Genomic DNA, 13,991 nt, shown 5'->3' on the forward strand with positions numbered 1-13,991 from the left:
TTTTGTGGTATTTTGTCTGACCAGTGACCAAACAAGGGTCAAATATACTATTAGACCCAGTTCACATAGTAATGACAGAATGCTCTTCCACAAAGGGCTGGATTAAAACTATGTGTGTGTTTTTTTTTTTTTTCTAGACAAAGAAATGAAAACAGAATCCTATTCTAGATCTTTATCCATAAAACATAGAAATCTTAACTTTCTATGCTGATTCTAAAGCTAAGCAGAGAGACTAACTGACTTTTAACATTGCTATTGTTGCTATTGCATAATGGTTATTACCTATTTTATCATTTCTTTTATTTGTTTCTTCTAGAGGTAGCATGGGAGAAGCTGACTGTTTTATAAACTTTTCACAAACACTGATAAGTGAAGGGCTTTTGTTGACAACAGCACAAGTGACAACAAAAAACTAATGGAGAACTCACTTTTTCTTTTCTTTTTTTTTAATTTAACAAATATTTATTTTCCAGTCATCTGACCACATGCTCAGAATCTGGTTTTTGAAAATTTGGTTAGCAAAGGTACACCACAATCTTCTAGATGTCCTCTGTTCAATACAGTATGCACTAACCAAATGTGGCTATTTAAATTCACTACAATTAAACATTCAGTTCTTCAATCACACTAGAGAACTCACTTTTGAGTCATAATTTAGCTCTTAATCACAATGCTTGGGGCTGCTCTGGTGGCTCAGTGGTAAAGAATCCACCTACCAGTGCAGGAGATGCAGGTGACATGGGTTCCATCCTTGGGTTTAGAAGATCCCCTGGAGTAGAAAACGGCAACCCACTCCAGTATTCTTGCCTAGGAAATCCCATGGGAAAAGGAGCCTGGCAGGTAACAGGCCATGGGGTTACAAAGAGTCAGACATGACTGAGTGACTGAACATGCACACAATGCTTAGCAATGCTTTTCTCTACTCCACTTGTACAATTTATCACCTCCTCACCACTAAAAAATGGAACCAAAACAAATGGGCAGAAGAGATAAGAAGGGAAGCATTTTCCACATTTTGTAAATAGCCATTTTGGAATACCATCTACATGTTTCATAAGTAAGTAAGGTCACTCAGTCGTGTCCGACTCTTTGCAACCCCATGGACTGTAGCCTACCAGGCTCCTCCCTCCATGGGACTGTCCAGGAAAGAGTACTGGAGTAATTGCCAATAACTGAGAGGTTCAAACCAACAAATTTATTCTCTCACAGTTCAAAAGCCTTAAAATCTAAAATGAAGGTGCCATTAGGATTCATTCATTCTGGGGAATCTAGGTTTCCAGAAATGATCCTATGGCTTCATCTTAGCTTCAAGTGTTTGTTAGCCATCCTTGGTGTTCCTTGGCATCACTTCAGTTTCTGTGTCCCTCTTCACCTCACCACCTTCTAAGAGGACTTCAGTCTGGATTTAGAGCCCAATCAAAATCTGTTATGAGTTTATCTCAATATCCTTAATTACATTTTCAAAAACCCTATTGCCAAATATAATCCCATTCTCAGTTAGTAGGTGGACATAAACGTTGTAAAGGACATTGTTCAACCCACAACACTTTGCTCAGCATATTTTTGCAATGTTTCTTTTATTAGAACTATTCCAAATTTCTCAGACACTTCTTCACTTAAATAACAATAGTTCCTTAAGAGGCAAGAAGCAATCTAATACTCAATGTTTTCCAAGCTTAGTTGAAGGCAATTTTTTAAAGAGCATCTCAAGAAATAAGAATTTTTTCATAGACAGTTTTTTCTTTTTTTTGGAAATGTTGGGGAAGACAAGCCTGAAATACTTCATAGAAAAAAGCTCATTCCTTTTTCTTCCTTTCAGTTTCTCCTGTATTCTGGTGTAAGTTTTAGTATATATAGACTACACATCTCAAGAAGCCTGGTAGAAATAACAAAATTTGCCCGTTCTTGTCTTGTCTCTGATTTTCTGCAATCCCTGTAGAAATGAAATAATTTCTTTTCAATATAAGTTAATTGTTTCTTTGCATGAGTAGGCAGGATGGGATGATTTCCTAGAATAATGGTAACTAATATATAATCAGCAGGGTTTCCCTGGTGGACGAGGGGTAAAGAATCCGCCTGCCAATGCAGGAGATGTGGATTCGATCCCTGGGTCAGGAAGATCACCTGGAAAGGGAAATAGCAACCCGCCCCAATATTCTTGCCTGAGAAATCCCATGGACAGAGGAGCCTGGTAGGCTACAGTCCAAGCAGTCACGAAGAGTCAGACAAAACTTAGCTACTAAACAATAACAAACATATAATCAGCATGCATTGCAGAGTAGGGCACTGTATGAAATATTTTTAATGCATTTCAATCCTTATAACAACCCTGTAGATATTGATATTATGTCCATTTGACAGATAAGAAGGATGATGTTCAAGGGACTTTGACTTGCCTATGATCACACAGTTGATAAAATAAGGAGCACACAATCTTTGTCACTCTATGTTCTTCCTTTCCATATAAGCACACATTTCTCCATGTGATTATGTTGTGTATATGTGCTGGAGGAAGTACAGTATACATTTGACTTGCATCACTAAGTGCTGTAGTTTTTTTATTTATTTACTTATTTAACTTTATAAGCTCCTTTTACGTTTCATTAAATACATGTGATTGATTTGGAGATAAAAATGTCCACTTAGGCATAACCTGTTGCAACAATTTGGCTTCAACAATTCAAATAACAGCACCTCTTGCAAATCACAGATGCTGATTAGCAAGGTTTCAGAGCTGAGCTTGGAATTGCTGGCACTTGTATTACTATTACACCAGAAAATAGATGAGGTAAGAGATAAAATGGTCTAATTAACCAGGAGCTGCTTCAGTATCCTCAGTGAGCAGCCATAGAGCAATCAGAAACAGAATCCTTGCCTTTTGGTTGGTCCAGAGATGATGCTTAGATGTATATCAAAAACAATGGCACCAAAATACCTAAATAGCCAATTATGTCTATAACCTGAAAGAACGAGTTGAGAGATTCTCTCAGGCAAATATTGGCAGTCAAGAGGGAATTGTCTGAATAAACTCTTGTCTCAGAGAAAACGTTCTTGTATCTCAAGAGTTTTAGAGAGTCTGACAGATACAGAAATGCCAACAAAATTAATAATAAAGTTTATAATTTGAATATTCTTGTTTTCTCATAACTGTCCTATGGATTTCTTTGGAGTTAGGGATAGGTTATTGATAGACATATAGAAACTGTCCTGGGTTTGACAGAATGTTTCATGTATGTCCTTTATTTTGGTTATTTGTATTTACCTTTGAATCCTCAGAACTTCCAGCAGCACATATAATTATTGCTAGATACTTATTTGGTGAAATAAGTAAATGGACAACACAAATAGGAATTGAATATTATAATTAATTGATTTCCTATAAACCCATTGCTGAACGCTTTATTAATTTAAAAGGATTTAATCTCTTTTTGTTTTAATTGTATGTTTTTTAAATGAATGGGTACTGAGGGCTTGGTCCTGGACCAAGGGCTTTGCACGTTGTTGCTGTTTAGTTGCTAAATCATGTCCGACTCTTTTGCCACCCAAGAACAGTAGCTTGCCAATCTCCTTTGTCTGTGGGATTTCCTATGTAAGAATACTGGAGTGGATTGCCATTTCCTTCTCCAGGAAATCTTTCCAATCCAGGAATTGAACCCATGTGTCCTGTATAGGCAGGCAAATTCTTTAGCACTGAGCCACCAGGGAAGCCCAAGGCCTTTGCATACATGCTGAGAGTTTATCCTCATCATGCTTTTAGGGGAAGCACACTGACAGAAACTGCCGACCCTGGCCAAGCACCATGGTAACCATTTGCATGAGTTGTTTTACAATAGAAAGTCCTGATAAGGAACACCAGGAACTAATAAGCCACCATCAACAGGTTGAGTTCAGGAAAAGTAAAAAAGTGACATCACGTGTCCAACCACCTCTCAGAATCTTTCTGGATGCATCCATCTTGGCTGAATAAGGCATGGGCTTGTTCACCAGGAAGGACTCTGAGTCAGAATGATTGTTTAAAGACAATCTGGAAACTAATCCCATCACCATAAAACCCAAGACTTCAAGCCATGTGGCAGAGCAGTTCTCCTGAGTTCCCATACCCTACTGCTCTCCACTTGGGCTCCCCTTCCCAATAGAATCTCTTGCTTTGTCAGCACATGTGTCTCCTCGGACAGTTCATTTCCGAGTGTTAGACAAGAGCCCACTTTCAGGCCCTGGAAGGGGTCCCCCTTCCTGCAACAATACCTTTGCTCATTCAACAACAAATATTTATTGTGTGCTTCCTCTGGCCAGTCACTTTTGCAAGCATAGCATATAGCAGAAAACAAAACAAATAAACAAAACCCTTTCTTCTCTGGGGTTTGAAAAGAAGAAAGCAGTATTACTATTTGCCTGGAGTCAGAAGTAGTCTACTTCCAGGGTAAACTCAGGTACTTAATTGCAGTGCTCCTATTTCTAATAAAAGCCTCTACACCAACCACTGTACTAAGGATTTTCAGCACCAAATTCCTGTGGTGATCACTACACTAAACAAAGAAAGAAGATACATGTTGTCTGGATGATTGTTCAGGCTGGGCAAACGCCAAATGCTGTTAAGCAATGCCTCTCTCTTAAAATAATTCTTTCTCATTGAATTACCAAGGTTAAGGGAGATAATTCCATAAGCACAAGCACATTAATTTGGAGTTTTTCATCAACAATAATGAGAACAGGCAATAAGAATGAACCTAAACTTTTATTCTGTATTTTTGTTTTATGACAAAGAGAGGACTTTTCCAAGCTGGGAGGAAAAAAGAAATACTTGCTGCTGAGTTTTGTGTGAGCTTTTAATGCTGCTCATTAAAAAAAAAAAAAAAAAAAAAAAAACTTTGCTGAAATAGTGGGTATAGGTCCTTGGGCGGAATATAGGACATTAAAGTGATAAATCCCCAAGCAACATGGAAATATAATTACACTAAAGATGAGATTATTAAGATCCAATATACAGTGACTGAGATCAACCAGCTTATGGTATAGCTCCAGAGGTTGTCTATAAATATGTACCTGAAAAGATCAGGGAATATCTAGGTTACTCAAGGGGTAAAGCAACAAGAGGAAAGTAGGTTGGTTCTAACCAAAGCTATGAGTTTTAATCTGGTAAATGTTACTATGAAAAACTAAAAATCCTCTTAAAAACATACAAGACCGAGGAAAGAAAAGCAAACAAAAAAAACAATGTGGAAGTTTTTGTTTGTTAGTTTGTTTTAAATTTCACCCTCTCTAACATCATCGTGGGTCTGAAGGGCGGCTCAGAAGCCCGGGGGTGGCAGGGGTGGTAGGGACGTGGGGGGGTTGCGGGTGGGAGGTGGGGGTGGGCGTGGGCTTGCCGAAGTGCCGGCTCCTCCAGCCACAGGGAGAAGCTACCGTTCTTTCTCTACTGCCCTGGGCCGACCATGCTAGGAGGAGGTCTAGTGGGCAGTTGGCATCAGCACGGGGGGTCCAGCCTCCAGCAGCCACGTAGCCACACTGCACATGCTCAGAGTGCCCCTCCAGTCTGAAAGTGTTTTTAAAATACTCTTTAGGCAGGAGAGATTCTAGTATGTCCACTAAAAGAATAAAATATTAATGGTTATGTGCATTTAATGGATATACCAACTAGTATTGTGTTGCTGTTGTTGTTTAGTCACTAAGCCATGTCCGACTCTTTGTGACTCTCATGGGACTGCAGCAAACTAGGCTCCCCTGTCCTTCACTATCCCCATAGTTTGCTCAAATTCATGTTCATTGACCCTGTGATACTATTCAACCATCTCATCCTATGCATGCCGTTCTCTTGCCCTCAAACTTTCCCAGCATTAGGGTCTTTTCCGATGAGCTGGCTCTTTGCATCAGGTGGCCAAGGTATTGTCAGCAAAGTGATGTCTCAGCTTTTAATACACAGTCTACGTTTGTCATAGCTTTTCTTCCAAGGAGCAAGAGTCATTTAATTTCGTGGATGCAGTCACCATCCACAGTGATTTTGGAGCCCACGAATATAAAGCCTGTCACTGTTTCCATTGCTTCCCCATTTGTGCTGATATGCTCAACATTCAGAAAATGAAGATCATGGCATCTGGTCCCATCACTTCATGGGAAATAGATGGGGAAACACTGGAAACAGTGTCAGACTTTATTCTTTTGGGCTCCAAAATCACCACAGATGGTGATTACAGCCATGAAATTAAAAGACACTTACTCCTTGGAAGAAAAGTTATGACCAACCTAGATAGTATATTCAAAAGCAGAGACAATACTTTGCTGACTAATGTCCATCTAGTCAAGGCTATGGTTTTTCCAGTGGTCATGTATGGATGTGAGAGTTGGACTGTGAAGAAAGCTGAGCGCCAAAGAGTTGATGCTTTTGAACTGTGGTGTTGGAGAAGACTCTTGACAGTCCCTTGGACTGCAAGGAGATCCAACCAGTCCATTCTGAAGGAGATCAGCCCTGGGTGTTCTTTGGAAGGAATGATGCAGAAGCTGAAACTCCAGTACTTTGGCCACCTCATGCGAAGAGTTGACTCATTGGAAAAGACTCTGATGCTGGGAGGGATTGGGGGCAGAAGGAGAAGGGGACGACAGAGGATGAGATAGCTGGATGGCATCATGGACTCGATGGACGTGAGTCTGAGTGAACTCCGGGAGTTGGTGATGAACAGGGAGGCCTGGCGTGCTGCGATTCATGGGGTCGCAAAGAGTCGGACACGGCTGAGCTACTGAACTGAAGTGAACTGATTCTTGCCCACAGTAGTAGATATAATGGTCATCTGAGTTAAAGTCACCCATTCCAGTCCATTTTAGTTCTTTGATTCCTAAAATTTTGATTTCACTCTTGTCATCTCCTGTTTGACCACTTCCAAATGCCTTGATTCATGGACCTAACATTCCAGGTTCCTATGCAATATTGTTCTTTACAGCATCAGACTTTACTTCCATCACCAGTCACATCCACAACTGGGTATTGTTTTTGCTTTGGCTTCATCTCTTCATTCTTTCTGGAGTTAGTTCTCCACTGATCTCCAGTAGCATATTGGGCACCTACTAACCTGGGGATTTCATCTTTCAGTGTCCTATCTTTTTGTCTTTTCATACTGTTCATGTTCTCAAGGCAAGAATACTGAAGTGGTTTGCCATTCCCTTCTCTGTATATTCATAAGGGATTTGATATAGGTCATACTTGAATGGCCTACTGGTTTTCCCTACTTTCTTCAATTTATGTCTGAATTTTGAAATAAGGTATTTGTGATCTGAGCCACAGTCAGCTTCAGGTCTTGTTTCATCTGACTGTATAGAGCTTCTCCATCTTTGGCTGCAAAGAATATAATTAATCTTATTTCAATATTGACCATCTGGTGAAGTCTATTTGTAGAGTTGTCTCTTGTGTTGTTGGAAGAGGGTGTTTGCTAAGAGCAGTGCCTTGTCTTGGCAAAACTTTGTTAGATTCCTAACTACTAGACTGCCAAGGAATTCCACTGAGGGTGATATTGAGACAGTCTGAATTTGCAGTTGGTATTAGAAGTGAGGATGATCTTGGCAACTCCTGAACTTTGCAAAGAAAGAAAGTGAAGTCTATCAATCATGTATGACTCTTTGCTACCCCATGGACTGTAGCCTACCAGGTTGCTCCATCCATGAGATTTTTCCAGGCAAGAATACTGGAATGAGTTGCCATTTCCTTGTCCAGGAGGTCAGGAAGACCTTTGCCTGGCTCAAGACCCAGGCATTGAACCCAGGTCTTCTGCATTGTAGGCAGACACTTTACTGTCTGAGCCACCAGGAAACTTTGCAAACATGTTATTTATTTCTCAAAGCAAACTCATAAGGTATAAGATCACAGAGCTGAGAATAGAACATAAGCAAAATATTGTGTGACATAAATGATTACAGTAGTTTCTTAGAACTGTTTCCCAAGGCAAAAGAAATACAAGCAAAATAAACAACTGGGACTAAGTCAAACTTAAAAACTTTTGAACAGCAAAGAAAATGGTAAACAAAACAAAAGACAACCTACAAATTGGGAAAATATATTAGCAAATGATGTTACCAAGAAGGGCTTAATTTTTAAAAGTGCAAATAGCTCATCACATAATGCAATTAAAAAAAAAAAAAAAAAAAAAACCTGAACATAGGCAGAAGACCTAAACAGACATTTCTCCAAAGAAGACATACAAATGGTTAACAGGCACATGAAAGATGATCAACATTGCTATTTATTAGAGAAATGCAAAATAAAATTACTATGAGATACCACCTCACACTGGTCAGAATGGCCATCATTAAAATTTTACAAACTGTAAATGCTGGAGTGTGGAGGAAAAAGAACCCTCCTACACTATTGATGGAAATGTAAATTAGTGCAGCCATGGTGTTTGGGGACCATTATTTTTCTAAAAGATTGCATATCCTATCCCTCTAAAATATTTGTAATGTTATAAAGACATCTTATGGAGATTTAAATCTTGAAGTGGCCTGGAGGCTCTATATTCACTGAGAGTTTGTTGATCTTAAATTGACTCAAGAGAATTTCTGGATTAATTGTTTCTCCTTTTTATAATTTTCCCTGGATCTGAGAGAATGAGAGAAGCAATCAGAAATGCAATGGGTCACACTCACTTTGGCAAATGAAGTAAAGTTGTCCTGATACAGAGAAGATTACCATAGAGCCTGTGTAAGGGTAACACAGTTATTTTGAGACAATCCATTTTTTCTTCCCTTTTTAATTTAAAAAAGACATGAGAAAATACTTGGGATAATGGAAGTGTTTTATATCTTGTTTTGAGTTGCAGTTTTTATGGTGATTACAAATATTAAAACTCATTACTGAGCACTAGATCATTGTATTTTATTGAACATTAAATATACTTTAATCTTTAGAATGAGTGCTGTGAGAAATGCAAATAATGATTTAAACCTGGGTTTGCAGGGTTGACTGCTTCATATATAACTAAGGTTTAACAAATGGAGCACTAACCTTAAGCTTATTGTACTTTATGTAACAGATGAAACTCTGTTGAAAAATCACGTATTTATTAATTGAAAAGTTCAGGAGAAAATGAAGGTCCAGAGATAAAACTGACTTTACAAATATTGCAACTGGAAGAAGGGCAGCATTAAAGGAAGAAGTATCCAAGAACATGCATGGATTGCTTAACATGTACCAGATACCGTATTGTCATTTCAATTATGTTATTTCATTGATTGGTTAAACCAACCCTATGAAGAACCCACTGCTAAAAATCTATTTTTACCTTGTTGAGAAATGTAAGTCTTGATAGATTATGTGACCTACCCAAGGTTACAAGGCTAAAAATGGGTAAGTTAAATCTTGAGGCCCTATGTCTGATGTCAAAGTCTGTATTCTTGACAACCAAGGCTTATTACTTCCATTCAGTCATTGTTTAGATTAAGTTAGGCTAGTTTAATTATGCGTGATGAGTCACTAAATGGCAACTTGAGTCACATTGACCACTCTACTTCTAATATATAAAAATTAATTTTAACAACAACATAGCCAAACCTGAATAATCTTTTTAATTTGGTTAAATGGCAAAATTTTAATGGCTCAATATGGCCAGCAGATGGCAATGGTATTCCATTAAGTCAATAGAGCAACTTTAGGGAAATTAATGTGCATATCACTTCATGTCAAATAGATGGGGAAATATGAAAACAGTGACTAATTTTATTTTCTTAGGCTCCAAAATCATTGCAGATGGTAAAGGGAGCCACAAAATTAAAAGACACTTGCTCCTTGGAAGAAAAACTATGATCAACCTAGACAGTATATTAAAAAGCAGAGACATCACTTTGCTGACAAAGGTCCAAATAAAGTCAAAGTTATGGCTTTTCCAGTAGTCATGTATGGATGTGAGAGTTGGACCATAAAGAAGGCTGAGTGCTGAAGAACTGATGCTTTTAAACTGTGGTGCTGGAAACTCTTGAGAGTCTCTTGGACAGCAAGAAGATCAAACCAGTCAATCCTAAAGGAAATCAACCCTGAATATTCATTGGAAGGGTTGATGCAGAAGCTCCAGTACTTTGGCCATCAGATGTGAAGAGGTGACTCATTGGAAATGACCTCTTTTCTGGGAAATATTGAGGGCAAGAGGAGAAGAGGGCAACAGGGGATGAGATAGTTGGATGGTATCACCAACTCAGTGGACATCATAAGTTTGAGCAAACTCAGGAAGATAGTGAAGGACAAGAAATCCTGGTGTGCTGCAGTTCATGGGGGTTGTAAAGAGTTGAATACCACTTAGTGACTAAACAACAATGTATATTAAAAATACAAGGCTGCAGAAAAAAAGAAGAGGAGCAGTTTTCTGTGATCTCGACCCTAGATATTTATGCACTTGACCCATTAAGGATACACAATTTTTGAGCTGTTTGTATACCTAGGCTAGTTTAATTGCGTTCTGTATAAGGTAAGCAAAAGAAGAAATAATGAACACACTGAAGAGACAGTGATTCTAAGATCTCTAAATGAGGGTATAGAACGAAAAATAAATATGATTTGAGGGAATCTTTGAAGCTTCTTTTACAGTTGTTGTGTTTTTGGCGTGTGCATGTGTTTATTTTCATATATATGTATATGTGCACATGTACGTATGTCGTTGCTGTCGTGTTGTTAGTGTTGCTCATGAAACCCAACAACATGTGTGAGTTGGTGACAAAAGGAGTGCTTTTGGATTTAAGCCAAATCTTTCTACCTCTGGAAGAGTAAAGCATATTCTGAAACTAGTATGCAACAAACAAGGAACATTTGACTACACCATTGCAAATGCTGTGTTTTATGATCCAGTTTCCTAAAACCAACATGATGGACAAAGCAAAGATTCCTGGACCAAGATATTTAAGGTTTTGAAAGACAGAAGTAGTTTTCCAGGAGGACAAGGTAAATATGAATATTTTAGGAAGGGACACTAGCAACTAAAACAGGTGTAGAAAAGTGAAAAAACACAGTGTCTTTGTGAAGTATAAACCCTTCAGCAAAGTGAGAATTTGTAATACCTTAAAAGAAAGAATCAGAGAAAGTCTTTTGGTCATGCAAGGAATTTGGATGCTATTCTAAAAGGAACTTTCAGATGAGTTTGCCCATTATGGAAATATGAGACTTCTGAGAAAAGGTAGAGGAGGCCTGATCTGAAAGTATCAAAAGGAGGTGATATATTGGAGAATTATTTGGGACACAGACTTCATACTACTACAGAAAACTCCAATAAACTGGATTTCAAAGTGGTGCTCTGTTTATCTGCTGTTGTGATTAAAATATGAATTCTGAAAGACAGTGGTTTTCCAAAAAATCAGGATTTAGTGTTAACTTCCTTTCTTCACACTGAGAATGTATAATATCAAAAACCATGTCCTGAAATGGTTGAAAATGATAAAGTGAAGGTAATACATATTTTTTAAAATAATAAAAGGAAGATAAGAAAAGTGATGGGTAATGACTTTCGGACTTGTATAATGTGTTCCTACCACCTGTGTCATGAGCTGCATTGGGCAGACTGACCCTAGAGTCTGAGTGGTTGGGCAGGAAAAGGGAGTTCCTAGGTAGTGAATCTAGCACAAAAGGTAACTGGCAACATATGGCTGGAGATGGCTGCCATCTATGGGGTCGCACAGAGTCGGATACGACTGAAGCGACTTCGCAGCAGCAGCAGCAGGCCAAGTGATGTCTCTGCTTTTTAATTCACTGTCTATGTTTGTCATAGCTTTTCATCCAAGGAACAAGCATCTTTTAATTCTGTGGCTGCAGTCACTGTCCCCTTTGATTTTGGAGCCAAAGGGAATGAAATCTGACACTGTTTCCACAATTCCCCATCTTACATATAGTTTATGCCATCTCTCCCTCAAGCAGCACCCTCTGAGGAATCTTCCTTATGCCATTCTGCTAACTCCTATAGCTTAGATTTTGCTCTACTAGAGCTATAATCAGGAAGTTCCTCAGTCCCTAAAGACTGTTTAAACGTTTCTCTGGATTGCTTCTATTTTGTAAATAGCCACTCTGCCTTTGTTCACATTGTGGTCTAGTTCATCACCTGTCAGACAACTCACCAGTGCATGTTCCTTAAAGCCTGTTTGCCCTCCAAGGATAGGGTGTCCCTTGTGGCTCAGCTGTTAAAGAATTTGCCTGCAATGTGAGAGACCTGGGTTCTATCCTTGGGTTGGGAAGATCCCCTGGATAAGGGAAATACTACCCACTCCAGTATTCTGGCCTAGAGAGTTTATTGACTGTATAGTCTACGGGGTCACAAAGAGGTAGACATGACTTAGCAACTTCCACTTTTCACAAGGATAGGAAGAATAAGTTAGTCTCAAAGGAAGAGAAGAGATAGTGTGATAATGTGAGAAGAGACACTGTGATAAAGATGAGTCTGAGTTTGTATCATAATTTTACCACTGATTGTGTGACATGTAATAAACTGTTTTAATAGAAGCTCTGTTTGTTTACCTGTAAAGTAATGGGTGGGCTTCCCAGGTGGTGTAGTGGTAAACAACCCACCTGCAATGCAGGGGACACAAGAAATGTGATTCAATCCCTGAGTTGAGAAGGTCCCCTGGAGGAGGAAATGGCCACCCTGTCCAGTATTCTTGAAGGGAGATTCCCATGAACAGAGGAGCCTGGTGGGCTATAGTCCATGGGGTTGCAAAGAGACAGATATGACTGAGTACGTGTGTGGAAATTGATGGAGGGTCAATCTACAGCAAAATGGCCATCTTTGTTTTCTGTTGGCTTGCAGACATTATCATTGAACCACAGAAGTCTTTCCCAATGAGTTCAGACATAGACTCAAAAGACTTATTCCAGTTGCTGCTAATAGTAGGTACCTGCAGCTAAATGATTGGAGTTAACATAGAGGAGAGCAATGTACCAACATTTCAGGTTTAGATAATCTGAATTTCCTGGCTTTCGAAACATGAAATCATATATCCAATCCTCAAGCAAATACTAAGTGCCAGGATGTACAAATAAGCGTGGCAGGCACTTTCAAGGATGCAGAAATTAACTGGACAAGTCCTGACCTCAAAGAACCTAGAGGTTAACAGATATGATCTTGCTAGATGATCCTTATACATACATTTATACTAAAAAACGGAGAAGGCAATGGCACCCACCCCACTCGAGTACTCTTGCCTGGAAAATCCCATGGATGGAGGAGCCTGGTAGGCTGCAGTCCATGGGGTCACACAGAATCAGACACGACTGAAGCGACTTAGCAGCAGCAGCAGCATACTAAACAAGGTAGACAGTGATAACCTTAGTGAGGGATGTTGAGACAAGATTGTGTGTGTGTGTGTGTGTGTGTGTGTGTGTGTGTGTGTGTGTGTGTGTATCTTAGGGGAGAGGAAGGAAAGAGTTCATAGGAAACTGTGATTCAGATACAGTTTCTTTCTTATGACAAAAATCATATAGGTGAGGCACAAGGCTGTTCTGAAATCATTGGCGGTCGCAATAGATTCTGGTGTAATATATCAACTTTAGCTACACCTGATTCTGTGGCATTTAGCCTATGCTGAGTCTTGTCTTTTTCAGCAAATGTGTTTTCAGCCTCTTTCTACTCACCTGTGAACATCTACATGTGAAAAGTGATGGTCCTGCCAGATCTATGATACGATAAATGATTTAACTTATACTTTGACCACCTGATGCAAAGAGCTGACTCATTGGAAAATACCTTGATGCTGGGAAAGATTGAGGACAGGAGGAGAAGGGGACAATAGAGGATGAAATGGTTGGATGGCATCATCGACTCGATGGACATGGGTTTGGGTAGACTCCGGGAGTTGGTAATGGACAGGGAGGCTTGGCGTGCTGCCTTTCATGGGGTCACGAAGAGTCAGACACAACTGACAGACTGAATTGAACTGAACTGAACTGAAGACTATTCTAGACAGATCAGCAATCACATGTACAGAAAAACAAACAAGCAAACAAACAAAAAACAACCTTGTCTAAGCACCAGGGAATTAGG

General features: G+C 39.3%; 1 pseudogene; it reads left to right on the forward strand.

Annotated features, from left to right (window-relative positions):
- The first annotated feature begins 8,624 nt into the window (after positions 1-8,624).
- On the forward strand, positions 8,625-8,725 carry LOC138088077 (U6 spliceosomal RNA; annotated as a pseudogene).
- The last annotated feature ends 5,266 nt before the right edge of the window (positions 8,726-13,991 follow it).

The sequence above is a fragment of the Capricornis sumatraensis genome, chromosome 10 (genome assembly GCF_032405125.1).
Source record: "Capricornis sumatraensis isolate serow.1 chromosome 10, serow.2, whole genome shotgun sequence".
Classification (NCBI taxonomy): Eukaryota; Metazoa; Chordata; class Mammalia; order Artiodactyla; family Bovidae; genus Capricornis; species Capricornis sumatraensis.